This window comes from Stenella coeruleoalba, assembly GCF_951394435.1.
Source record: "Stenella coeruleoalba genome assembly, chromosome: 12".
Taxonomy (NCBI): domain Eukaryota; kingdom Metazoa; phylum Chordata; class Mammalia; order Artiodactyla; family Delphinidae; genus Stenella; species Stenella coeruleoalba.
The window spans coordinates 10307078-10333664 of NC_137158.1; the positions used below are offsets into that span (position 1 = coordinate 10307078).

The 26587-nt window shown below is 40.6% G+C and overlaps 1 protein-coding gene across 3 annotated transcripts in view; it reads left to right on the top strand.

Annotated features, from left to right (window-relative positions):
- LOC307195141 (regulating synaptic membrane exocytosis protein 1-like) overlaps window positions 1–26587 on the top strand; it is a gene marked incomplete at both ends in the record, with an annotated part of 196126 nt that overhangs the window by 166688 nt on the left and 2851 nt on the right. The window lies entirely within an intron of this gene.

Consider the following 26587-nt stretch of genomic DNA (forward strand, 5'->3'; position numbering starts at 1 on the left):
CTGCTGAGTTGAGGGGGACACAGGAGGCTACACCTAGCTTTCCCTGCTGCTGGTCTGACTGCTCTAGGAGAGGCCAGGGCACCCAGGTGCCTTGCAGGTCTTAGGGCTGCTGCGGAGGGGAAATCTGGACCAGCAACTACTCCCTCTACGTGAGGGCAGGGCACAGGGGGAGGCAACCCCCAACCCAGGGTTCACTGGCCTGGTTCTCTGACTGACGTCTCTGGTGTTTTGTTGAGCCTGTAGGACAAATGAAAAGTGCTTGTGAAAAGAAAGCAGACTGGAATTATTTGAGGAAGCTCTGTTTCTGCAGGTTAGTGCTCCGGCAAAGGGAAAATGAAACATACATGTTGCGTGATTTTTCAGAAGAAGCCCATTGTTTCTGTTTCTTTTGCATATGCAAAGCAATCTTTGTTTCCCGAGCCCACACCCCCTGACGGTCTGCACCCTGTGAATGCTGCTCCCAAACTCCATTCTTCCTGATGCTCCACAGAGAAGAAGCCCTCTCGCTATCCTCACAGTATATTTGAGCATGGGGCCGGTCACGTGATTTCCATTTTTCACCAGCAAACTGAGGCAGGCAATTGAACAGTCTATCTTAGACTAGGAGGGCAGCCATGCAAGAGTTCTTTCTTTTGTTTTTGGACCCATGGTTGGTTTCATTTGGTTTCATTTGTGTGTGTTGGGGCATAATGCGGGGGGTAGGGTGCAGAAGTAGAGCTGAGAGTAACCACGTGAATTGTTGCCTCCTGGAAAATCTGTCCCGCACCCTGATTCCATTTTCTAAAGTTTCAGTACACGTTTTAATGTGACACGTTCCTTTTGTTTACCACTACTTCCCGTTTTCTCTTTTAGCAACTTGCCTATAATTTGTTTTACATTTATTCATTTCACATACTTGAACAGCCACTATGTGTTAGACAGGGTTCTAGGTACTAAGAGTATAATGGTGAACAACGTATTATATACAAATTCATACACACAGACAATTTTATAAAATAGGTTGAATCTGCCACTTTAAAAAAGGTAAACGGGAAAAGCATATGAATTATTTTTAATATCATTTTATTTGTTAGCACGTAATGATCTCTGATTACGAATGGTACAGTGGCACTAGCCCTAAGGAGGTTTTAGTCAACTGGGGGAAAGGCATTGTAATAAATGATTTCTACACAATATACCTCTCGAATGAAGTCTGTAAGTGTAGGTACTGTGTCTATCTTGCTTACCATTATATTCTCAGTACTTTGCGGAAAAGACAATAGAGGCACTCTTCAGAAGAAAATCAAAAACTCTTGTTAACAACAAAGAATCCAGTTTTAGAACATGTACTGTATGAAGAAACATCCAGGGCATTTTCAGGACATATGGTCCTGAGCTTCTCTCCTGTACCATGGAACCAGGTTTTAGGGGCTGGGCCTTGGCTCTTGTATTTCTAACCATGCTTCATTCAGTTTCACTGCTTAGAACTAGTTATGAAGGACCGGCATGGAGAGAGGTTCCCAGGTGCCTGGCAAGGGGCTTTGACAGAGGCCCTGGCATTCACATCACTTTCAGTAATGATTTAGATCAGGAGTCAGCAAACGGCTTGCGAGGCAAGAATGGCCTTTACATTTTTAAAAGATTGAAGAGAATCAATATAAGAATCAAACTTCATAACACATGAAACTTACATGAAAGTTAGGTTCCAGTGTGTAAAAATAAAGTTATACTGGATCACAGTTGCCCTCACCTGTTTTGTATTGTCAATGGCTGCTTTCCTCACTGCAGACTTGAATAATCAAGACAGAGGCTGTATTGCCTGTAAAGCCCAAGTATCTACTATCTTGCCCTTCACAGGAAAAGGTTTGCGTACACCTGTGGTGGGAAGAGAATATTCTTTACGTATTTCACAAGACATGAATCTGGGAGAAACAGTAAATTAGATGAGATATTTACAATCCAGAAGGTTCTTGACACCATGGAGACCTGGGCAAACTGTAGCAATATACAGTACAATAGGTAAGATAGTCAGGTCCTACATGGCCTAAATAAAGCAACCACACAATTGTGAACAATTTAGCTTTTGGACATGTAAAAATGACATCGGAGTTTTAGCTGACGGAAGTTCAGATAAATGTCAGTTGTGTGATTATGCCCACTAAAAATTGATTGTGATACACAGCTATAAACAGAAGTTTAGTATATAAAACAGGGAATGCTAAGATTATACCTAAATAATTTATTTCAGTTTGGGGTGCCCTAGTTTCAGAATGGAACAGACATCTGAAATATTTTCAGGGGTGCTATTAGGATGGGGAAGGGACACTAAATCACACCAAATGATAGATGACTTAGCCTGAGGGAAATAAGACTCTGAGGGGACATACAGATAACACTCTTCAAATATTTGGATGAATTTTATATGGGAAAAGCATGAGGTTTATTCTGTGTGAGCCAAAGGGGTAAAGCCAGTGACGGAGGAGTAGAGTGCAGGCAACTGAGGCTCAGTATAAATGAATACTCATACGGATTATTGTTCAAACATGGGATTATATGCCTCGGAAGGTAATTCCTTTATCTCCCTGGAAGGTGTGGACAGAGCCTGGAAGAATTGAGTCAGGATGTTGTTGATGGGATCAGAGAATCAGAAGGAAATCTAGATTAAATGACATGTAAGATCTCTCTCAACTCTAAGGGTCCCAGAGAGTAATTGTCATGCATGCGTTTTGATATTCTTTGTGCATTGACTGTTTGCAGAACATTCTGTTTATAATTGTGAACGAGACAAAGGGAATCCATGATGTGGATTCAAAGGGGCACAAAGGAACTTGGCAAATAAGACATAAACACATCAAACATCAGGATGGGTGATGCGTAGCCTGAAATTCCACGGTCGTTCAAAGAGCATGAGGTCAGTGAAGATTTCAGGAAGGAAGTGGGCTCTGAACAGAGCTTCAAAGATTGGTTTTAATTTGGGTAGGTGGTGGTAAGAACACGGAGGCTGTAGGTGACGGGACCAGCATGAGAAAATATCAGTCAAGGAGGGTAGGGTAGGAGATACGGATGGTGAGGAGAAAAAAATGTGTGTTGGAGCAATGATTCATTCAACACGCAAGGAGCACCTAGTATGGGAAACTGCAATGCAATACAAGAGGTTGCAAAGGTGAGAACAATACAGATTCGAGTCCTCAAGGAACTCCCAGCCCAGTAACAGGAAAATCAATGTCGATGCCTCTCTATACAGCAGCTTCATCCCTAGGTGATTCAGCCACAAGACGAGTTACTGAAAATTTCTTGGACAAGCTTCCTCCAGCTTAAAAAACTCACCAACACCCACTGAACAGATACGTATTGAATTTTGGCATTGTCCTAGCTGCTGGAGATGGGTCGGTGAATAGAGCAGACAGAACCCTCATGACCAGGGGGTAAGCTAAACATAGTTTTTGTTACTCGCTGGTTCCTCAAGAAACATAAAACATTATTTATTGCGTTGCAAGCTTTGAGAGGGCAAAATCAATAGAGAAATATCTTCTGGGGCTTTCAGAAGGATATTTAGAGCCCTGTCTGTGAAATACTCAGCAGTGTCTTTTACAGACTGTGCTCCTTTCTTGAGCAGCATTTGTAGTTTTGTCATCCATTCCATTGTGGTTTGGGTTTTGTGTTTCAGCACCTGCAAGATTTAAACTGGAAATTTCATCCTTTGTGTTTCAGCTCTTGTCACTCTAAATGTCTCTTGTCGGGTGAATCCGTATTGGCTCTTCATACAAATAAAATGCAAATCATATCCTTGCCAGAGCTAAACACTTATCTCAATGAAATCAGAACAAATATTTGAAGGTTCAAACTGAGCTGCATCGCTTAGCAGAATAAAGAGAAAAACACTGAATGCAACATGAATTTTCCTCTGAGATGAATTCAGAAGACAAGCCAAAAGCTCAGTAGAGATAAAAATACTTCTCATACCAAATGATGGGTTTGGATATCCAGAGCCATACAGCACACTTACTCCCTGGCTGTTTTTCTTTCACATGACATTTAATGTGGAGCCTCTGATTGCTTCTCACTGTTGAACATGCCATATTATATTTCACCAAGGAAAGCCAGTTAACTCTGGGGTCCAGGTCAAATGACCGTCCAAAGGGAGCGGCTTCCCTCATCAGCACGCAGGACCCAGGGTCTACCCACTGGTGGGCACAGAGGTTCTGCCTTTTCCTCTGTAACTCTCTTCCTCACTGATTCCTGGTCTCCTCACCTGCCAGCTCTGTGAGGCTGTGGAAGTCATCCTCCAGGCAGCGGCTTGGACGCATCAAATCAACATCAGTATATGCTATTCTATGTTTTATTTTTTGTAGATATTCTTCTTTATGTGTCCAAGAACTTAGAGTATGACCACACATATTACTACATTCTAAATGTGTTCTTTTAATACTTGGATAACTTTTTCAACGTAATTTGTTTCCTTTATAATTCTACCTATTTTATGATCTATGCTTAAAAATATCAACCTGAGATGTTGGTTGCCATGGGTCCATAGGTTGCCCATGAGGCCCGTAACCCCCAAATTGTTCAGAACCCCAAGTCCCGTACTTGGCTGGGAAGGAGTGGGGTCCTTCCTGTGACACACTCTCCTGTGGTTTCTTATGTTGTCCCCATAAGAAAGAGGCAGGTTTACTAAAAAGATTCATGGAAAAAGGTACCTACAGAGCAACGTTCATTCACATAAATGGATTGCATTACATAGCTGGCATTCATAGTTACTTTTATTTTGTTGATGTATCTTTTGTTTGAAATCTAGGCAAAACCAAAACCAAAATGATTGTTAAAAATCATCATTAGAGTGAAACATTGTGTCTGATGGCAGGTCAACATCTCCAAGATGATTGAGCTGGGGAAATGAAAGTGTGTGCATAATTTCTGCAGTTTCCATAGCTACCGGGTGTGACCAATGAGCACTTTCCAAGGGAGCAGACTGACTTCCGGGCCTAAATAACACAAGCGATTGCCCATCACTGAATCACTGATGCTGCAGACACCAAGTTTGATGCTTAGTGGACTCTATGTGGTTGAAATCAGCCCCTCTCTGCATTCTCAAAATGCAAAAGCCCGTGTGTGTAGGGGAGGGGATCCTTCCAAAGGGTGAGGTCCACCCATTCAGGAATAATCTTGAGAGGAAACTCAGACTGTCCTTTGGAACAAGGGATGCTACTTTATGTCATGTTCTGGTGATGGTGAATTTCATTTTTCACGTCTATATGGACTCTGATCCGAAGGAATTTCATCCTGTCATCTCATGCTTAATGAGGCTAAAAATTATTATTCTGCTTAACTAATAAAAGAAGAATAAAAACAGGATATTTACAAGCCCTAGATCTACAAATTCTCTAGAAATTCTTTCCTCAAGTGTCTAAATAGCACAAGGTCCAAACAAATTATAAGTCTATACCTATCCAATAATGCTGAGTATGTTCTTTTTAAAGTAATAAGGATTTTTTCAACAGAATTCTACCTTGAAGGCTACTCTTAGACAGCCTTTTGAAACATCCACTCAAATAGGCACAAAAGTAAATCATTTCTTTATGAAAAAATAAAGAAAACTACATGATTTGAAAAACTACAATTAATTTTGCTTATACCCAAAGTTGTAACTGCAGATAAACTTGTACAATCACTCATCTGAGTTTCTTGTGACTGTGTAACCCATTTGTTCGGGTGCACGTGACCTACATTTCTTGTCATGTTACATATTCACGGGCAAACTTTAAGAATTTTCAAAAGGATTATTCCCAGGCGTCGACCCTTGTATTACTGATGACGACTTGAGGAAGTTTGAAGTCACACTAGTCGTTGCTGAAATCGACTAAGCACATCAACGTGGGCTAGACGGTGGGCTTTACTCAGCTTCTTCCATGCACACCCCACAAAAATCCCATGGACTGGACGGGGCTGTCACTCCACAGACAGGTGAGGACGCTCCGTGTCTAGGTCAGCTCAGGCTGCCGTAACTAAACTCCGTAGGCTGGGTGGGTGACATGAGAGGAGCTCAGTCCTCACAGTTCTGGGGGCTGGAGGTCCAAGATCAAGGTGCTGGCTGATTGGTTCCCCTAAAGGCCCTCTTTCTGGGCTGCCTTCTCACTGTGCCCTCACATGGTGGAGGGTCCCCAGGTCTGGCCTCTTCCCCTTCTTGTGAGGGCACTAACCCCATCACGAAATCCCCACCCTCACGACCTCGTCCACATCTCACCACCTCCTGAAGGACCCACCTCCAAACACCATCACACAGGAGTTAGGCCTTCGCCATGTGAATCTGGGAGAGTCACATACATTATGTCCTTAACACTGAAGGTTTGAGGAGGTTAAGGAATTGCTTAGTGTTACAGAGCAAAGCAAGTGGTTAAAGATGGAGTGAGCCCTGAGACGTGCTAAGACACATGTTTACAATGGAATGACGGCTTTGGAACTCCACGGTGTGACTTCACCTTCCTCCCCACAAGCACCCAGTCAAAGAACCACTCAGCTTGCCGCTCTCCTGACTGGTGACCTCTTCTCCACACAATAAACAGAGCGACTCTTGCAGTTCTCAGCTTCGCCATATCAGCTTGTCACTCAGCCCTGCAGTGGCCTCCCATCCCCGTCAGGAGAAAACGGAAACGCCTCCATGGCTCTGAAGGTGTTCCTGGCACCCTCTGACTGTGACCTTGTCTGTGACCCCTGCTGGAGCCCACCATCCCATCTCTGTAACCATGCCCCGGCCCGCCCCAGGCTCTGTTCTTTATCCTCTTTTATTCATCACCAGAGCCCTCCATGCTACCTGATAATACCTTATCCTAGGTTCTTTTGTTACTGTGTTTTCACACGTGCCTCCCTCAGTTGAATGCACGTTTCCCGTGAACAGAGACGTAGTTATGTTTGTGTTTCGATCACCAGCACCTCTAATACCACCTGGCATGTAGTAGATACTCGTAATCTGCTGAGCTTACAGATTGCTGAATGATGACTCTACGTGGTCCGAGTTTATCACTCCTATGGAGATAAAGAAGCCTGGCTCAGCGGTGCTGAGGGCTGTGTCTGAAATTCCCCCCGTTGGGAGAGGCAAAACCGGATCTGAAACCCATGTCTTCTTCCTTTACTGGTCCTTCCATCACCCACCCCTACCCTTCCCTGTAGGAACACGGAGTAAGGAGCAACCATCCCGATGAGAAAGGGGGAAGTGGGGAAAGCACTGCAGATTCACTGAGGGTCACATCTGCATCACATACGCACTAGGTCATCCCTCTACAATCATGAGGGGTAACGGTATCCTCACTTTATCTCTACAGACAGGCTCTACTGCTTGTACACACCACTCACCAAGTCGCTGGCAGAGCCTTTGCTCAAACCCTGTCTCTGATCTGGTGGTCCTGCCCTTACCCAGGAGATGCTGCCCCGGCCTCATAAACTCAGGAAGGAGTTTAAAGGAAGAGGATGGCTTCACCTTAGCTCATAGCCACATTTGCTGGAACTTATAAAACTCCTTGTCTCATACCCTTGTCCGTCTGTTTACTACGAGGGTATTCAAAACTCAAATGAAAACCAGAAACGTCTGGGCTTTGAAAGCAATCTGTTAAAAACTATATATAACTCATGTATGGTTAAAGCCAAGAGTATCTACACATGAAGCCTGCGATCTGATCCCTTGGAGGAGCTGGGATGGTGTGGTTAAAGCAGGCTTCGCAGTGTCGTTTTACACAGATTCCAGGGAAAGGTGAGCTGCAGGTGTACACAGAGACAAATTAGCGGTGCTCCTAGCTCCAGGCTGTTTAAATTATTTTTAGGCAGGAGACATACTGTACACACCGGGCTTTAGATGTGAGTAATTAACATGAAAAGCTTCCTTCCTCTTCCCCTGTAGTCACACTGAGCTGGATTGCTCTCTCTCTCTTCCCAGTTCCGTTGCCTGATATCTCATGTATTGTCCATCTTGCAGAGTGCCTATTTACTGAGGAAAATGTCCTTGTCACGTTGGCAAGGGAACCTGTTTTGTAAAACCAGTGGTGATGGGGGCAGCCACGCCCAGAGCCCATGAGGCAGAGGCCCTGTGGCTTCCCCGGTGCCACCACCTGAGACCTTGGCTGCCGGTCTGTGATGGACCGCAGGCATCTGTATAGATTCACTAGCGTCTGCTCGGGGGTTGGGACAGGTTTATTTAGTTCACTGCCTGTCGGCTGAGACCTTCCCTCTAGCTTTACTCCTAGGCTTAGGAGACGCCAAGCCAAAGCAGAACGAAACAAAATAAAACCAAAACCAACAAAAGAAACAAACAAAAACCAAAACAAAACAGGAGCTGATGTAAGGGATTGTTTGAAAAAGCATGTCTTTGGCATCTGGACCAATTTCCCCTTTGTTCCTCCTGTAACAATATTTACAGCCTCGCACAAGGCAAACTCGTTAAAAGGAAGCCCCTGAGGCCTGTGATATCCTGGATTATCTAACACGGGTGACCACACACGCACGTGCACTCACACGCACAGTGCATGCTGAGGCATTTAACGTATTTGAGGAAGTTAACTTTCTCAGAACCGCACGGTTTCAGTTTCTATAAATAACCCAGAGGAAGGTAGAATCTATTACAAAAAACAGAAAAAAAGCCTATTTTTAAAAATGTTTAAAATTAGAGCCGTTTTGCTTTTGTTTCCACACAGAAACTACATTCTCAGAACCATTTAGTATAATCTGGACTGCCATTCCTGCCAGGGACATGAAAGTTGGGACCGTGGGGCTTGACCCCGGAGCAATAAAAGGGAAAGGGAGCTGAGGGAACCGTATTAACCTGACGTTTCCAGACTTGAGATTACTGTGTAGTCACATTGCCTACACAGTATTAATAAAACACACAAAATAAATGAAAGTTCTGATCATTCTAAAATGAGTCAGTGTATCAGTTCAGGCTGGCCTTGATGCCTCGGTAATTGCCGGTTTTGACAAGGCAGGTGGGGGGGTGCTGGGTGGTGCTTCACCCCTGATTCCAATGGGGCATCTAATCAGTTTGGGTGTTTTTAACCACGAGACGATATATCGTCATCCTTCTGCATCTCCTTCTGAGGATGCGGGAATTCCTTCAGAGACAATTTCCTTGGGCGTCGTTCAACATCAGAAAGCCCCACGCTCCTCACTTGTGATTCTGCAATAATTGTCATCGATGCTGAGAACAACTGTACAGCACGAAGTAGAAGATGCAACCCGAGAACCAGTTGTGAAAGAAAAAGAAACTACGTTATGGTCATGAAAATCTGCCTTTGTATCATTTTTTTAAGATTTCTCATATCAGCGATATCACATGGTATTTGTCTTTCACTGTCTGACTTACTTCACTTAGTATGATCATCTCTAGGTCCATCCATGTTGCTGCAAATGGCATTATCTCATTCTCTTTTATGGCTGAGTAATATTCCATTGTATCTATGTACCACATCTTCATCCATTCACCTGTCAATGGACATTTAGGTTGCTTCCATGTCTTGGCTACTGTAAACAGTGCTGCAATGAACATTAGGGTGCATGTGTCTTTTTAGAATTAGAGTTTCCTCTGGATATATGCCCAGAAGTGGGATCCTTGGATTATATGGTAACTCTATTTTTAGAGTTATTTACAAAACACACTCCTATATATAAAATAGATAACCCAGAAAGACCTGCTGTAGAGCACAGAGCACAGGAAACTACTCTCAATATCTTGTAGTAACCTATAAGGTAAAAGAATCTAAAATAGAATATATATATACATATATATGTGTATATATGTAACTGAGTCACTTTGCTGGACTCCTGAAACTAACACAACATTGTAAATCAACTATATCCCAATAAAAAATAAAATAAATAATAAAATTAAAAAACTCTGCCTCCCTACATGGGCTCTGGGAATATTTGAAGCCAGACGAAAGGGAGAAGCAACATCTGAGCTCAGCAGCCCCCGAGCTGGGGTCCAGACCTCCACGCCTCTAACCCAGATCATCCCGAGGCCTCATTACGAACAGAGGAGCCACCGGGATGCTGTGAAAACCTACATCCCACCGTGTGGTGCCTCCAGGGTCTTCCCTTCACCCAGAGGAAATGCCAGCTGCTTAGGTGACCCAGGAGATGGACGCAGCCTGCCCCAGCCCAGCCCCCCTCTGCCGCCCAGGGCTCTCCAGCCACACCAGTTTGCTGGCTCTCCCTCCCCCTGAGGCCCGTTCCCCGCCATCCCTCCACCACGTCCGCCCTCTGGGACGAGTCCCCTAACCTCCTGCCTCCTCACTCGATGTCCGCCCTCTCAGCCACGCCTTCCCCAACCTCCTCATCTATGCTTTAAGGAGCAGGGAATCAACAGTAACCACCATTACTTAACATTCAGAGACCTCAGATGAGGGTAAAATATGAATTTCACTCTGCAGGGCTACAATATTTTCAGTTATGCCTCTGAGTTTACCCCAAAGAGGAGTGCAGAGTAATACAATTTAAAGAGAAGGAAAAGGAAGGGATTCCTCTGTAGGATGACAAGGTGACTTTCTGGCCTACTCCACTGACTAGCTTCCAGGTCAGTTAAACTCTAAATAGTTACTGATTTCCCATTCTACAGGACCTGGTAACCACTGAGTAACCACTGAGTGCATCAGAGAGCATGGGACCCCGGTTTTGTTTTGAATGCTCATCGGAGGAAATTAAATACTCAAGAGAAATAACCCAAAAAAGTATACAATAAGGTTTTACTCATCGTTGAAGTATAGCAAAGCATTCTCTGCAATATTGACCAGATGGTTGAGCTGAAGTTAGAGGATGCTTAATTTGATGGGTGCCTGCAGTGACAAAAACTGCAAGGTTTTCTGTCCACATTCTATTGAATTAAATGCAGTTCAAATTTAAAGTACCTTGATACTACGCAAAGTTTTTCATAGGTAATGCAATATTATGAAGAGGAAAATGGACTCTTTCTAGCTTTGTGATTAATGAAAGCTGATTGTGACACATTTTTAGCCTCTAAATATAACATAAGATGGTAAGTTTTAGAAGAGACTTGATTATTCCTAGGCAGTCGCTGGCGAGGGTAGAAGATGTCTGGAGTTGATCAAGTAGTGGTCAGGGTTCTAGGTCACAGGGGAAAGATACAGAGTCAATATACATTTGGCTAAATTAAAAATTATTCTGATATTCTCTGGAATTTTAGCTTCGACATTTGCAAAACCATGTGAACGATCTACTTTTTGATCTCCCTTTCATGGGTAAAAAAGAACTTAAGTTATTTACAACACCTGTTATATTATTTAGACGATCATTAAATCTTAAATGCATATTAACAATGTATTTTAATTAAAGGATGAAAACAGATGTCACCATTAGCAAATATAATGGGGAGGAAATTACATCCTGTCACTTGTCTTGAAATGCACTCCAGAATGGCTTAGAAAATACGGTACCTAACGATGGCTGACTAATTCGCTATACTGTGCAAGTGGAATCCGGGAAGCCTGTATTGATATTTCCCTGCTTTTAAAAAATGGAAAAAAGGAAGCCTTTTTGGAATAAATGTCTTTGTCCTCAGATATTGAATTTAGGCTCTAAAAGTAGGGTATTTACTGGTGCTGCTTTTAAAAATCTGAACTCAACCTAGTTACTTTATTTTATTATTCTAAATCCTACTTACATATTGCAATCCATTAAAAAATAATGTTAGATGTCACAGAACAAAAACAGATGCTTTATCTGATTTGAGTTCACTATTTTCTCTGTACTTTATAAAAAGAGCCAGTATTTTATGGAGTACTTACTAGTGTCCGTACCTCCGTAAGTACTCTGCACGTATTAGCTGTTTTAATCCTCACAACCTCATAAGTAGGTAGGCATTATCAACCCCATTTCATAGATGAAAATGTGAGGTCTTAGACTGTAAAATAACTTGCCGGGCCACAGAGTTGATACAAGAAAGAGCCCAGGAAAGATTTGCACCCAGGAATCTGACCCCAGGAAACCTGGGCTCTGTCTCTGCTGTTTTCTCCAGTATTTCGTGTGTGCGAAATTCAAAACCAGAGAAATATGTTGGTGTCCTCACTTCCGGGGGCAAGAAGCAGGTAATCCGTTTCCCTTCCAGACCCAGAGGAGGGTTGGCATGACTTTATCACACTCTTTCTAGGGATGAGACTGAATGTCTGACCAGACAAGTCAGGAGAGTTACTGGTGGCCAAACAGAGACCTGATAGCTGGAGTGGGTAACCTCTAACCTTGACCATTGGGAGGACTTGTTCACAGAGGCGCTCATTAGGTGTCTGCAAATTAGAGCGTGTTGCCTGTCTCACTTATTTCTGTGGCTCTTTTGTTTCTAGGAAACAAAGAAGCTTACAGAGCTTTGTGGAGCCGTTAACATTTTAAAGGAATTATTCTGATCGCGTATTACACGTATAAGGTAGTATATGTCCAAGTTACATTGAAAGGGTCCCCTTAGCCACCATATCCCAGATCATATTTTATCATTCAAAAGAGCAAGCAGCAAAACTTGGTTAACTCACTAATAAGAAGGATAAATTCAGTGTGCATAAATTTATCAGACATTAAAAGCCAAAGGGAAAATAATTTTGACATGTTAGGAGTTTTCTGTGTCATTCATCCAGTCACCATTTCAGAGTGTTGAGGGTGCTTGTGATACACATAACCTACATCTCTCAGTTCCAACAGCCTTAATGATAATAGTCCTTTTTAAAATATCAGATTTTAGGATCTCCTTTCTCTCTTTCTGTTTGGTGAATTAGCAGTGAACACTTTTAAAAGTGCTGAAAAAGATTTCAGACGAAATTATGTGCTTCCCCCAGTGGCTAAACGAGTAACCTGTTTATCAAAGTATAAAAATGATTCTCTCTTGGGCACAGTTTTCAGGTTTAGGCTCTGGTATATCTCAAGCGTTAGAAAGCCGCGATATTATCCCATCATTTAGAAGGAATAGTTCTAGGCCCTACGACAAGCTTCTACACATGCAGGCACTCAATATGCAGGAGCCACAGGGAGGGTGTTTCTTGGGAGATGAAGTGGAACAAAAATTTTAACATGTGCGAGGGGGCGTCTGTGTCCTGAGATGCTCACTTGATGCTCACTCAGGAGTGGTCTCCTGTGGTAAAGTGAAAACGGAATTAAAAATAAATGCTTGACTGAAGTAACAAGCTATAAAACACTCACAGCTAATCATCAGCTCTGCTCATTTCTCCTGTCATCTCTCTGTGCTTTCAGAACCCTGTGGGATGCTGATTGGGTGAACTACATCTTTAGCAGTGCTAAATGGAGGACAAACAAACAAAACAAAGCAAAACAAATGAGGAGGAAAAATATATGACAAAACCCTTAATGCATAATTTCTGTAAGGGCGTGTGGAATGAGGGTCCTCCACAAAAGAGCAGAAATTGCAACACTGTATACATTTCTCTTTTGTTCTTTTCCAGCTACCTCTGAAAACACTTTTTTTTTCTAATAAGTTATACCTCCTGCTGATTGGTCTAGTTTGATTTTAACACATTCAATATTTTCAAGAAAAACAGTTTCAACAACTAAGAATTAAATGGATTGATAAAAATAAAAATCTTTAGTGCCATCTGCTGGACATTTGCAATAAGTAAAAAGTATACTCGTTTTCAAGACTCAGTATGGTCTTAAACACAAACTGAAAAATATTTTTTTCACCTGTAGTAATATTTTAAATTACTCAACAATATCTGGGGTAAATTTCTGAATTGCTGAAATGTTTAGGATAGGTATAGTATTATCTATATATCTATCTATATATAAATGGATTATAGATTCATTTTATGTATACATTATGACAACCTTTCTTTGAGAGTAAAGTTTTTTACAGACTTTCTTTTGTAGAGCAGTTTTAGGCTGACAGCAAAATCGAGGGGAAGGTGCAGAGATTTCCCGTCTACCTCCTGCCTCCACGCATGCACAGACTCCTCCCCCATCATCAATATCCCCCATCGCCGCCAGGTGCATCTGTTTCGAGTGGTGCCCTACAATGACACATCAGTATCACCCAGAGTCCGCAGTTTACCTTAGGGTTCACCCTTGGTGTTGTTCATTCTATGGGTTTGACCAAATGTATAAGGAGATGTATCCACCACTATAATATCGTGCAGAGTAGTTTGACTGCCCTAAAAATCCTCTGGGATCCACCTATTCATCCCTCTCTCCCTGCGACCCCTCCTATGATTATTTTTAAAACCTACAAATCCTAATATGTACATATCTGTGATTCATAGAATTGTAAGTTTTAAACAATGGTGGATATCACATTAAATTATATAACGTAATAGTTACATTTTCAGCAGCTCTTCACACAAGCAGTCCTCCAAATTTTGCATTTATAATTAAAATTTAATTATGTGATGAGTATTTTTAACAAGTAATATGAAGGATGAAGGATGTATAAAAAAATGCCTTCATTTTCTAATTTAACCTTAATGTAGGGATCTCTACTATTTTATAGTCCTCAGATAATCTACACCAGGATTACCTGGGTTGACAATTTAAAAGGCAGGTTCCTGAGATTTACCCCACACCTACTGACTCAGAAGCACCTGAGGTTAAGGTGCATTTTAATAAGCCCATTAGATAATTTTGATACCTACTATGTTTGAGAACACCAAGGAAACGTCCCTCACAAATCAATAACTTTCCATCCTTCAGCCGTATTCACATAAGCATCTGAAGATAGGAAGGTATAGTGGAAAGTTGGAAATACAGGACCTAATTATTCACAAACCAGTTTTACGACCTTGTGTAAGTAACAAAGTATGGGCCTAGGTTTTCCCATTTATAAAATGAGATCCTTCTCCCCAGAGATCTTCAAAGTCCCTCCTGTGTCTCTATTTTCCTAAATCTCAATGTTTCCATTTAAAACTAGGTGTTGGAATCTTTCCTATATCTTTTCTCACTCTGAGAATGGGGTTCAAATGATTCCAAAGTTATGAACCCCAAGTCCTAGCAAAGAAGCAAGGGGCTTGGTCCAAATCTGTACAGCCGGATTTCTTTCTTTAGAGGGGCGGCGTGCCACGTGGCTGGGGGGATCTTAGTTCCCCGGCCAGGGATGGAACCACGGCCCTCTGCAATGAAAGCCTGGAGTCCTAACCACTGGACCGCCAGGGAATTCCCCACACCTGGATTTCTTAAATGTCAGGAACCATTCACAGGGTTGAAAAAGAAAACAAAGGTGAAATGTAGGATAATTTGAACTTGTACCAAAAGAAAGCTAACATGGTCATATAGAGAATAGGTATATTGTGGTCCTACAGATCAGTGAAAAATTAACCTAAGTAAATTTAGATTAAGTTATTGGTAAATTAAAGGTTTATAATACTTGGTAGGGGTTCAGGTTGCAAAAGGCAGTTCAAGACTGGAAGGAAAATACACTGCTGTGAAAGTAATCTCTCTTGAATTATGTGAATTTGCAGCTGTAATCATTTCCTTTTGAAGAAAGGAAATACATATGCCAAACACCTATAAACAGCTTGTTACATTATATATGTTTAATATAATCTGAAAACTTTGCAAAAATACATTTACACATTTTAACCAAGACTAGTTGTTCCTCTAAGAAACAAAAAAAATGCTTAATTTAGTCAAGAATAATAGCAAATCATAAACCTTTCTTAATTTTGTGAATAGAGTCTAGAAGTTTACATTTTGTTAAAATAAATCAAGTTTTATTTTCATGATCAAATTACATTACAATTTTTTTCAGATTTCAGCATGATGTCTTTTTCTAATTGAAGTATAGTTGATTTACAATACTATATGTTTATTTATATGATATTTCAGGCAAATAGCATAGTGATTCAATATTTTTATAGATTATACTCCATTTAAAGTTATTACCAAATAGTGGCTATATTTCCCTGTGCTTCACAATATATCCTTGTACGTTATTAATTTTATACATAGTAGTTTCTATCTCTTAATCTTCTATTCCTATCTTGACCCTCCCCCATTCCTCTCCCCGCTGGTAACCACTAATTTGTTCTCTATAACTGTGAGTCTCTTTCTGTTTTGTTATATTCACTGATTTGTTTTATTTTTTTATTTTTTGTTTTTGTCGGTACGCGGGCCTCTCACTGTTGTGGCCTCTCCCGTTGCGGAGCACAGGCTCCGGACGTGCAGGCTCAGCGGCCATGGCTCACGGGCCCAGCCGCTCCGCGGCATGTGGGATCTTCCCGGACCAGGGCAGGAACCCGCGTCCCCTGCATCGGCAGGTGGACTCTCAACCACTGCGCCACTAGGGAAGCCCTGTTTTATTTTTTTAAATTCCACATATAAGTTATATCATACAGCATTTGTCTTTGTCTGACTTATTTCATTAAGGATAATACTCCCTAGGTCCATCTTCCTTGTTGCAAATGACAGAATTTCATTCTTTTTTTATGACTAATATTCCATTAGATAGATAGATAGATAGATAGATAGATAGATAGATAGATAGATGTGATATATATCACTTCTTATTTAGCCATTCATCTCTTGATGGACTTAGGTTGCTTCCATATCTTGGCTATTCTCAATAGTGATGCTATGAACATTGGGGTGCATGTATCTTTTCAAATTAGTGGTGTTTTTGTATTTTTCAGGTATGTATACCGAGGAGTGGGATTGCTGGATCGTGTGGTAGATTTATTTATACTTTTTTGGGAAACCTCCCTACTGTTTTCCACAGTGGCTGCACCAATTTACATTCCTACCAACAGTATACATTAGGCTTTGAAGAGAAAAAAAAAATCTCTAATGTAGGGAAGCTGATCTCCATATACAAAAGAAAAGAACCATTTTCTGAACCATTTATCATTTATCTGAATCATTTATCTTTACCAAAAGAACCATTTATCAAAAAGCCTTAAATAAAGTAATAAATTAAGTGAAACTCATATCTTCTTATGTTGTTCTCTTTGTACCCCCAGGGACTCAAGCAGTGCCTGTTGTACAGCTGGAGCTCAATAAATGTTTGTTGAATTGCTGTTTGTAAGATTCTACTGTGTTCGGTAACTAGGGAGAAAATCTGATGCAATGGTAGGTCTAAGGTATATGAGAAGGGTTTGTGAGAGGTGCTGATAGATAATTGGGAACAAGGAGAATCCCCTTGGATCCCAGGATGAGCAATGGACTACCTTAGAAATTATATTTTAGCAGCCGATTGACGTGATTTGTTCAGTGTATCAGACAGTATGAAAGATGAACCAGAGTGAGGGAACCCATCGGCCAGAGCCTAGTAAAAAGTCGATGAAATAATGCAGGCTAAGAATAATGAAGGTCTTCATCACAGGTGGTTGTGCATCACAGGGCTGTGCATCTCATCACCACAGAGGGAGGGTTTTTTTGTGTTTGATTGCATGCGTGTCTTGTATCTGAGTCTGAGGTTTACCTTGATTTGTGGTCTTGCAATTTGCTTACTAGATGAAAAGGACTGGACAGACACAAATACATATATGTATTTGTGTTTTCTTAGGGGACGGCATCTATCAAAAGAAATTTCCTGATGGAGGCTAAATGCTTCCTAGAGTGGGCATTAGGGGTGCTTAGTGTTTGGGGGGAGAGGGAGAGAGAGAGAGAGAGAGAGAATGAATGAAGGTGAATGAGAATCCCTAGACTCAGCTATTGCTCACTTCAGGTGCAGTGGAAGGAATTAAGAAATTTGACCTAAAGCAGAAGATTGTAGATAAAGTGGAAGACTGACCCTCACAACCTCTGTTCCAGACTCCTTCCAGGGAGTATTATGAAGAAGCCAGAAACCTAACAACTAAATTCCATGGATTCTCTTGCAGCTGGAATCCTTGATGTGATTTAGGATCCCCTAGTCCGATGCACGGGCCTGAGACTTGAACTGAACCTGAGTTAATGGAGGGCCACGCGGCATCTGGGCGTTGACCTTGCTGGTCTCTTTAGCGGCTCAGTGTGACTGTGGTGGTGGAGTCCAGACAAGAGCATCTCAGCCGGGGAGGTGGGGCTCCAGCCATTTGGACACTGGCTTTCTGATTCTACAGCAGCGGTCCCCAGCCTTTTGGGCACCAGGGACTGGTTTCATGGAAGACAGTTTTTCCACGGACGGAAATGGGGAATGGTTCAGGCAGTAATGTGAGTGATGGGGAGAGGCAGATGAAGCCTCCCTCGCTCACCCACCGCTCACCTCCTGCTGTGCAGCCCGGGATCCCTGTTCTTACAGTTTCCTGGCTGAGGACCTTTCAGTAGCTGGTTTTATGCTTCTGTTTTGGAGATCATTCCTGGAGATCAGACCCAGAACCCACTTCTATCCCCCTTCCAACAGTTTTATAGCACCAAATTCTATTACTTAACCTTTTTGCTTAAAAGACTGTGATGTTTTTTTATTTTCAACCCAATTCTGACACAAGGGACCATTCTTTCCAACCATTTTTTAAAAAAATTAGTCACCCCTGGAGTGCACTGGAATTTTACTGCCCCTCTGTTACAGAGTAGAATCAAAGAGACAGTTTCACGAAAAAGGGGACAATTGTGTTTTGGGACCAAGAAACCATTTTTTAACTGCACCTGTGTTTTGACTTCATGGGCAGTTATGTATAATTGTCAGGCTGTCATTCACTAGAACATACACAGTGGAGGCTTGTTTGCTGATACACAAAGACTCTAAAAGGTGATTTGGTTTCAACTACACTTCTGAGATATTTGGGAGCATTCGTGATTACTTTATTATTATCTTAGCATGCTTTCCTATTTCTTTGCTTAAGTACTTACATTAATACCACCATGAGCCAGATTTTTATTATTTCAGAGAATAGTTCAAGTTCCAACTCATCTAGGAAAATGTTTTGGACCAGCTAAGCCAAATAAATCTCCCTGATCCTTTCACCCAGAATTATTATTTTCTAAAGAACAATTTCTTTCCGTTCTTTATATATGTTGCCATAAACTACTAATTTATGTTTACATATGACTTACCTTCTAAGCACAGTGTGCATACCTTGGAGTCAAGAAGTGTGCTTTAGAGTTGAGGTTAGGGTGAGTTTTTCAACAATAGAGTTTGATGTCAAAAATTTCTAAAACAAGCCTCCAGGGTATCAGGCTAGCCGATGTTTAATTTCGGTCACTGTCAGGGCTCCTTCCCATACATCCCCCAGGTCTTTGGAGGCACTTAAGCGATCCAGCCTTCTCAGAAGAACTCTCCTGGCTTAAACCTCCCCATCACTATTGGCATGGGCCCTTGATCGTGGCTTGTTGTATGTGTTCTGTGCCACAGTTGGGAAAGGAAATATAGACCATGCTTGCTTTTCTCAGTACCCTTGTATATATGTCCCAAAGCAGCTCTCCATCTCAGGTGCTACATGCAAACTGCTCTGGTCTCTGCCCCTCCCTTCCTCTTGGGGAAAGCCCTCATCTTCCTTCGGGACCTGTAACTTTGGCTTTTGAAACTTCAAAGCACTGGTTCCCAACCCCTCCTACTGCAGAAAAATGTAGCCTAGACTTCACCAAGGAGAGCCGGGAAGAAAGGTGGGATTTTGGTCCTCTAGCTTCTGACCACTTTGGGGATGGAGGAAGGAGAAACACAAAACAGAAGTAAATGAGGCGCCGTGTCAATGAACAGAGATTCCTCTTCATCCCCCTATCACCAGTCACTCGGCATCTATCTGTGTGCCCTATTTATAGTAAGTGATCAACAAATACGCATTAACTGGTAAGGATGTTATTAATAACTTCCTGCTTAAATGATTTATTTTGCATTATAGGGTGATATAGATATATATTCTTTTTTTTTTTTTTTGGAAAATTGTTTTGGCTACACCAAGTGGCTTTGTTCCCTGACCAGGGACTGAACCAGCACCCTTGGCAGTGAGAGCACAGAGCCCTAACCACTGGACCACCAGGGAATTCCCAGGATGATATTTATATTTTAGATGTATAGAGAATGATATTTAGTTTTATAGGCATTCATCTTTATTTCCTTCAAATACGTGCCACTAACCACCCAAACAACTTGTTTACAACTGGAATCTTGGAGTTTCTTCAATTGAGCACACAGATATTAAAATAATACAATGATTGTTACATAGTGAAACAATGGAAAAAATCACATCCATGGAGAAAACCAAAGTTTCTATATCAATGCTTTTCTTCTGATAGCATTGCATCTTTTAGAATGCTCTCCATTTTCTCTGTAGAAAATTTAAATCAGAGATCTGTGATCATATATTTTGTCGACCTTGCTAATCAATAAGAATATCTTGTTAATTCTAAAATTGAAATGTACAGATAAATTTCACAAAAAGATTCTACATTTGCAGTCCTGCATTTACTGTAATACCATAAAGTCAAATATGAATTTCCATGCATTATTCATAGTAGAACACTGTCACATATTTGATATGGATTAAAGCATTAAAACATCAGATACAAGAAATAAATATACTATTTATGGTTTCAGTACCAGTATCCTGATTCCAGAAGCAAATCTTATTATGAGGACAGCATCTTGACAGTGAGTGATCTCAGAGTGATGTGAGGGGAATACAGATTGAGAAAAGGGCATGAAGGTTGGTTTTTTAAGAGATAGTTTAGTAGAGCACTGCACAGGGTTATGGAATAAGTAGATTTTGAAGAAGTGGAAGTCATGAAGGCCGCTCTTCCCTCCCTCCCTCCCTTCCTTCCTGTTTTTCTTTCATAATTTCTGCTGGTAAAAAGGAGGAGTACACTGGGAAATAAGTCAGCCAGGTTGATGGGGACTTGGGTTGGGCTTTTTCTTTCATTGCAGAATAAGGGAGTCCTGTCTATAGGTAGAGGAAGAAGCCCAGGAAGAAAGAGGTGTGAGGATGTAACATGAGTTCTGTGCTGAGAAACGGCACAATCTTGCTTCTTTCACTCTGCTCCCTGTGGTGGTATCCAGACCAGTCATATGAACACGGCCCATTGCTGGAACCAAGGAAGAATTTTAAATGCACACGCGAAGAGGGTACAGATGCGTCCAGGCTACCAAGACATGGCATCCAGGAGGCTGTGAGTCCTGGCTGGGTCTGGAGTGATGCCTGTGGGGGGAGACACTTGGGCACATCCTTCTGGGAGGAGAGCTCTGTCCCCTGGTGGCTCTCGTCCTTAGGAACTACTCTGTGGGCTGGATTTTTCCCCACTTTTGGTGAGACTGGAAGAGAACGCCCCTCTAAGGCATCCCACAGAGAAAGCGAGAACCGGAGACCTCACTCAGACCCCAATCAAGAAGCCTCATCTCACCAACCCTCTTGCTGTGGCCTCTGGGGAAAGAGTCATTGCTTCCTGTGCACCTAGCATGGCCTGGAAGACCCCACGGTCTAAGTTGTACCAGCACTCAGCGGACCATCACTGGGTTCTCAAGTCACCAAAATAACTTTTTGAGTGTTTCAGAGGGCACAGTCGCTTGAAGTCAATTTTGGGAATAAATACCATAGAGGAGCCGAGAAATGAGGGGAAGTAGAATTGACTGAGACTATAGCATCTGTAGAAGCATCATGACTGAGCTCATTGGCAGACCTTTTGTTTTTCCATGGTCAGCTTTGTTCACATACCATCAATTAGCCACGATCGAAAATGGACATTTCCTCCCTGTGAGCGCTTTCCTGAGTCCAGAAACACTTTCATTTGCAAGTTGAATCTGCATTTATTCTCATGCTTTGTGTGAGCTCAATATAAGATCTGAAGTATGTGAAATTATTTATCTATGTATTTTTAATATTTTATTTTTATACAATTTTTAAAGGTTACACTCAAGTTACAGTTCTTACTAAATATTGGCTGTATTCCCCGTGTTGTACAGTACATCCTTGCAGCCCATCTTACACCCAAGAGTTTGTACTTCCCACTCCCCCTTCCCTGTATTTCCCCTCCCCCCTCCCCACTGGTAACCACTAGTTTGTTCTCTATATCTGTGAGTCTGCTTCTTTTATGTTATATTCACTAGTTTGTAGTATTTCTTAGATTCCACATGCAAGTGATATCATACAGTATTTGTCTTTATCTGTCCGACTTATTTTATTGGCCACACCACGCAGCTTGTGAGATCTTAGTTCCCTGGCCAGGGATTAAACCCAGGCCCTGGCAGTGAAAATGCTGAGTCCTAACCACTGGACCACTAGGGAATTCCCTGTCTGATTTATTTCACTTAGCATAATGTCCTCCAAGTCCATCCATGTTGCTGCAAATGGCAAAATTTCTTTCTTTTTTATGGCTGAGTAATATTCCATTGTATATATGCCACATCTTCTTTATCCATTCATCTGTTGATGGACACTAGCTTGCTTCCATGTCTTGGCAACTGTAAATAATGCTGCTATGAACACTGAGGTGCATGTATCTTTTCAAATTAGTGTTTTTTTCAGATATATAGCCAGAAGTGGCATTGCCAGATCGTATGATAGCTCTATTTTTTAGTTTTTTGAGAAACCTCCACGCTGTTTTCCACAGTGTCTGCACAAATTTACATTCCCACCAAAAGTGTACAAGGGTTCCCTTTTCTCCACATCCTCTCCAGCATTTGTTATTTGTGTTCTTTTTGATGATGGCCATTCTGACAGGTGTGAGGTGATATCTCATTGTGGTTTTGATTTGCATTTCCCTGATGATTAGTGACATTGAGAACCTTTTCATGTACCTGTTGGCCACCTGTATGTCTTCTTTGGAAAAATGTCTATTCAGTTCTTCTGCCCATTGTTTAATTGGGTTGTTTTGGTTGTTGAGTTGTATTAGCTGTTTATATATGTTGGATATTAACCCCTTATCAGTCATATCATTTGCAAATATTGTCACCCATTCAGTAGGTTGTCTTTGCATTTTGTCGATGGTTTCCTTTGCTTTGCGAAAGCTTTTAAGTATAATTAGGTCCCATTTGTTTATTTTTGCTTTTATTTCCTTTACTTTAGGAGATGGATCCAAAAAATAATGCTTTGATTTATGTCAAAGAGTGTTCTGCCTATGTTTTCCTCTAGGTGTTTTATAGTATCTGGTCTTACATTTAGGTCTCTAAACCATTTTGAGTTTATTTTTTTATATAGTGTTAGAGAATATCCTAATTTCATTCTTTTACTAAAGTATGCAAATTTAGAATGATATATTCAGGTAGAAAATAAAGCAAAGCCCCAAACAAAATTAGTTTCAATAAAACGGGAATAATAATACTGTCTACTTCATAAAGTTATTATGTGGTTAAACATATGCATTTCTTCTTAAAATTAGGTTCCATAAATGGTCAAGTCTTCTGTAGATTTTAATGCTGTCAAATACATTCACTTTTTCAGTTCTTTAATAGCAGTCATTTGTTAGCCAGTGATACCTAATGAGATAGAAATAAATTTTTCCTTCTTTATATTATAAAATATTTCATACATACAGGAGTATTATGTAACATGTATGTAAAGCATAAAGAAAAAGAACAAAACATACATCATACATTCACCATGAAGCTTAAGAAAAAAAACATTTCTACTACTTTTGAGGCCCACAGCTGGAAAAATTTCATATCTCTATGAAAAAATATTTATTTGTTGAGTACATTTATTGTTCAGTATGTTTACTGCACTCAACAAGTTAAAACAAGTTTAGTTTACTGGACAGATGTATACATATACATATAGAAACGTGTTCATTGTGTTGTTCAAACCTCCCTATCATTATTTATTTTTGATCTGTCTGATCTGTCAGCCACACAGAGAGAGATGTGTAAAAATATTCTACTCTGATGGTAGATTTCTCTGTCCTAATAGTTTTATCAATTTTTTGGCTTTATAGGTTATTATATGCAATCAAGTTTAGAATTGTCACATACAACACGAAATGAACACTTCTTTAATAGTAACACCCTCTTTATCTCAAGTAATGCTTTTTGCCTTACGTATTACACCAGTTTTGTTTTGCTGTTGTTGCTGTTTTGTTATTGTTACCCTTTCCCTGGAATATCTTTTTTCCATCATTTTATTTAAAACATTCTGTGCTTTTATAGTTTGGGTATTTCTCTTCTAAACCTCATTTAGCTGAATTTTTTAAGTCTAACTTGATGAACTTTGTCTTTTCATAATGCTGTAGTCCATTACACTTACCGTGACTCCTGACATGTTGGATTGTTTCTGCCATCACATGTTCTATTTCTAATTGTCTGTGTTTGTTTGTTTCAATTCTTATCTTCTTTGGATTGACTTTTTTCTCATTCCATGTTTTTCTATCTCCAGATTTGGATGTTATACACTGTACTTCAATAATTTTTGGTGGCTGCCTAACTGGAATTTTTATTTTCAGTCACATGTGCAAAAGTTAAATCTGAAGTTCTCGCTCACAGAGACTCTGTCCATGTCCCCAGGGCAGCTGTCAGCTTCAGAGCTATATCATCTCGGAATTACTGCTCCCGTTTCATACTTCTCCTTTGAGGAACTCAACTCCATACTCTCTCCTCAGCTCAAACATGAATTAAAAGTTATCCTTTTAAATATTTTATCCAGCATTTTTGGCAGTAAGATTTTCCAGGATATTTAGTCTTCAGTATAAACGCATTTGTTTTTGTTTTTGTTTTTTCTCAAGACGGACTAAAAAATATATTTATATATATGTATGACTTTTCCATTCAGCAAAGATGTATTGGCTACTACTAAGGGGATGTATGTTTTTATTAGCTGGCTGAACTGTGCACTTCTAACACTATTTACTGTTTGGTAGAAGAGAAGTGTCATGTACAGAAACAGTAATAATATATGGTAGAAATAATATTAAGTAGCCTGTGAGGGACCAGAGGAAACGCTATGAGATGCATTAGAGAAAGGTTTCATCTCAGTGCTCTGCACAAATATATTGTACAAAGGTTTCCTGAAACAGATGCCTTTTGATTGGACCCTATAGGATGGATAAAAGTCCTTTACGTTTGAATTTTTAAAAGTCAGAAAGACTTTGATTTTCAAGCTGTTATGCCTTAGTATAAATCATATACTAAATCAGGAGTTGACAACAGGTGCACGGGCTAAATCTGGCCTACCATCTTTTTTTGTAAATAAAGTTTTATTGGAACACAGCCATGCTTACAATTTACGTATTGTCTATGCTACTTTCCTGCTACAGCAGTACAGCTGAGTAGTTGCCAACCGATATTGCCTGGCCCACAAATTCTGAAATATTTACAAACTGGCCTTTTACCGTAAAGTTTGCCAGCACCCAAACCAAAACATGTTCTGTATCATTATACGTTTATAGGGAAGCTTTTTCTTTAGCCTAGCTTTCTCCTTCTCATTTATATATATATATATATATATATATATATATATATATATATATATATATATATATATATAAAATTTAAATATGTTTGACTTGGTGGTTCTCACAATAAATATTTATTCATGCACTCCCTGTCTGCTCAGCTCAGCATTTTGGAATGGGTCAAACAGCTCTTCAATAAATTGATCAGACATTCTTGCATGCATTAAATAAAATATCACAATATCCTCTCTGAACTGAAATTAGCTGGCCTTTAAACTGGGAAGGGTTTCAGATTCTAAACTACTTTATACGCTAGTGCAACTATGTTTGCTTTAATTATGAGAATTAAAATAGAAAAAAGTGTCAGTTGGCAAAGCAGGAAAGGGATTTGAGAATTTTTAAAGTAATAATTAAAGTTCTGCTCAAAAGCTGTTGATGTTAAAATGAAAATATAATGAAATCCCCGTACTTCAAACACTGCAGTGCTCGGACTTCACTTATTGAATGCAGTTTCCAGGGAGTCCCAGTTCCCCACAGTTATCATAGATGTGGAGCATCACGCTAACTGCCTTAACTGACAATAGCATGTGTGTTCTCTGATCCTGGGGAAACTCACATCCAGCAAACGAGCTTAGATACACAGATACATCTGCTTAGACATTTCCCACGAGTTTCTCTTTTGGTGTAAGAGCCAATGACTATTAAGCCTGGGACAATTTTCTTAGTTCTCATCAACAAAACGAAGGCTTCCTTTCTCTGGAGAATCACCGGCTGTCATGGTGCTCTGTACAGAACATGGAACCATTTCTGTTCGTAGCAGTTTGAGAGAGAGGGGTTTGGACTAATGGAGAGGGGAGGAAACCTCAACCATATTAAGTGTGAATGTTCTTGGGGAAATGCTTTGCCTCAACAAATGTAGTTGCCCGAAGTCCAGCAGTTATCAATAAAGAGTAATAGCAACTCTCATACGTATGACCTGGGAGAGATCAAGCAAAACTGGGGCATGGAAAAATCTGAGTATTTGCAAGGTATGGTTTAGAGCTTGTAATGTGATGCGACAGATCTAAGCTAGCTCAACTGTAACATATATATATACACACACATATAGGTATATACGTATAAACAGTCCAGTCTGTGTCCTGTGTGGAATACTTGATGCCACACAGATGTCTCCAGGAATGGAAGTGAAGGAAGATACTTCATGGAAGACAGCTTGCCTAGCAATGTAGTTTAAAATAGTCATTTCCCAAGTATGCATCATGCTTCAACCGTGGGTCTTGGGACCAATTTACTGTGACAAATTTTTTAAAAACAGTAATCTGTATTAAACTTCAAACAGAATAAGACAGAAAATATCAGAGCACATTCTACAGAGTTAGGCTAAGAATCTTGTATAACGTTT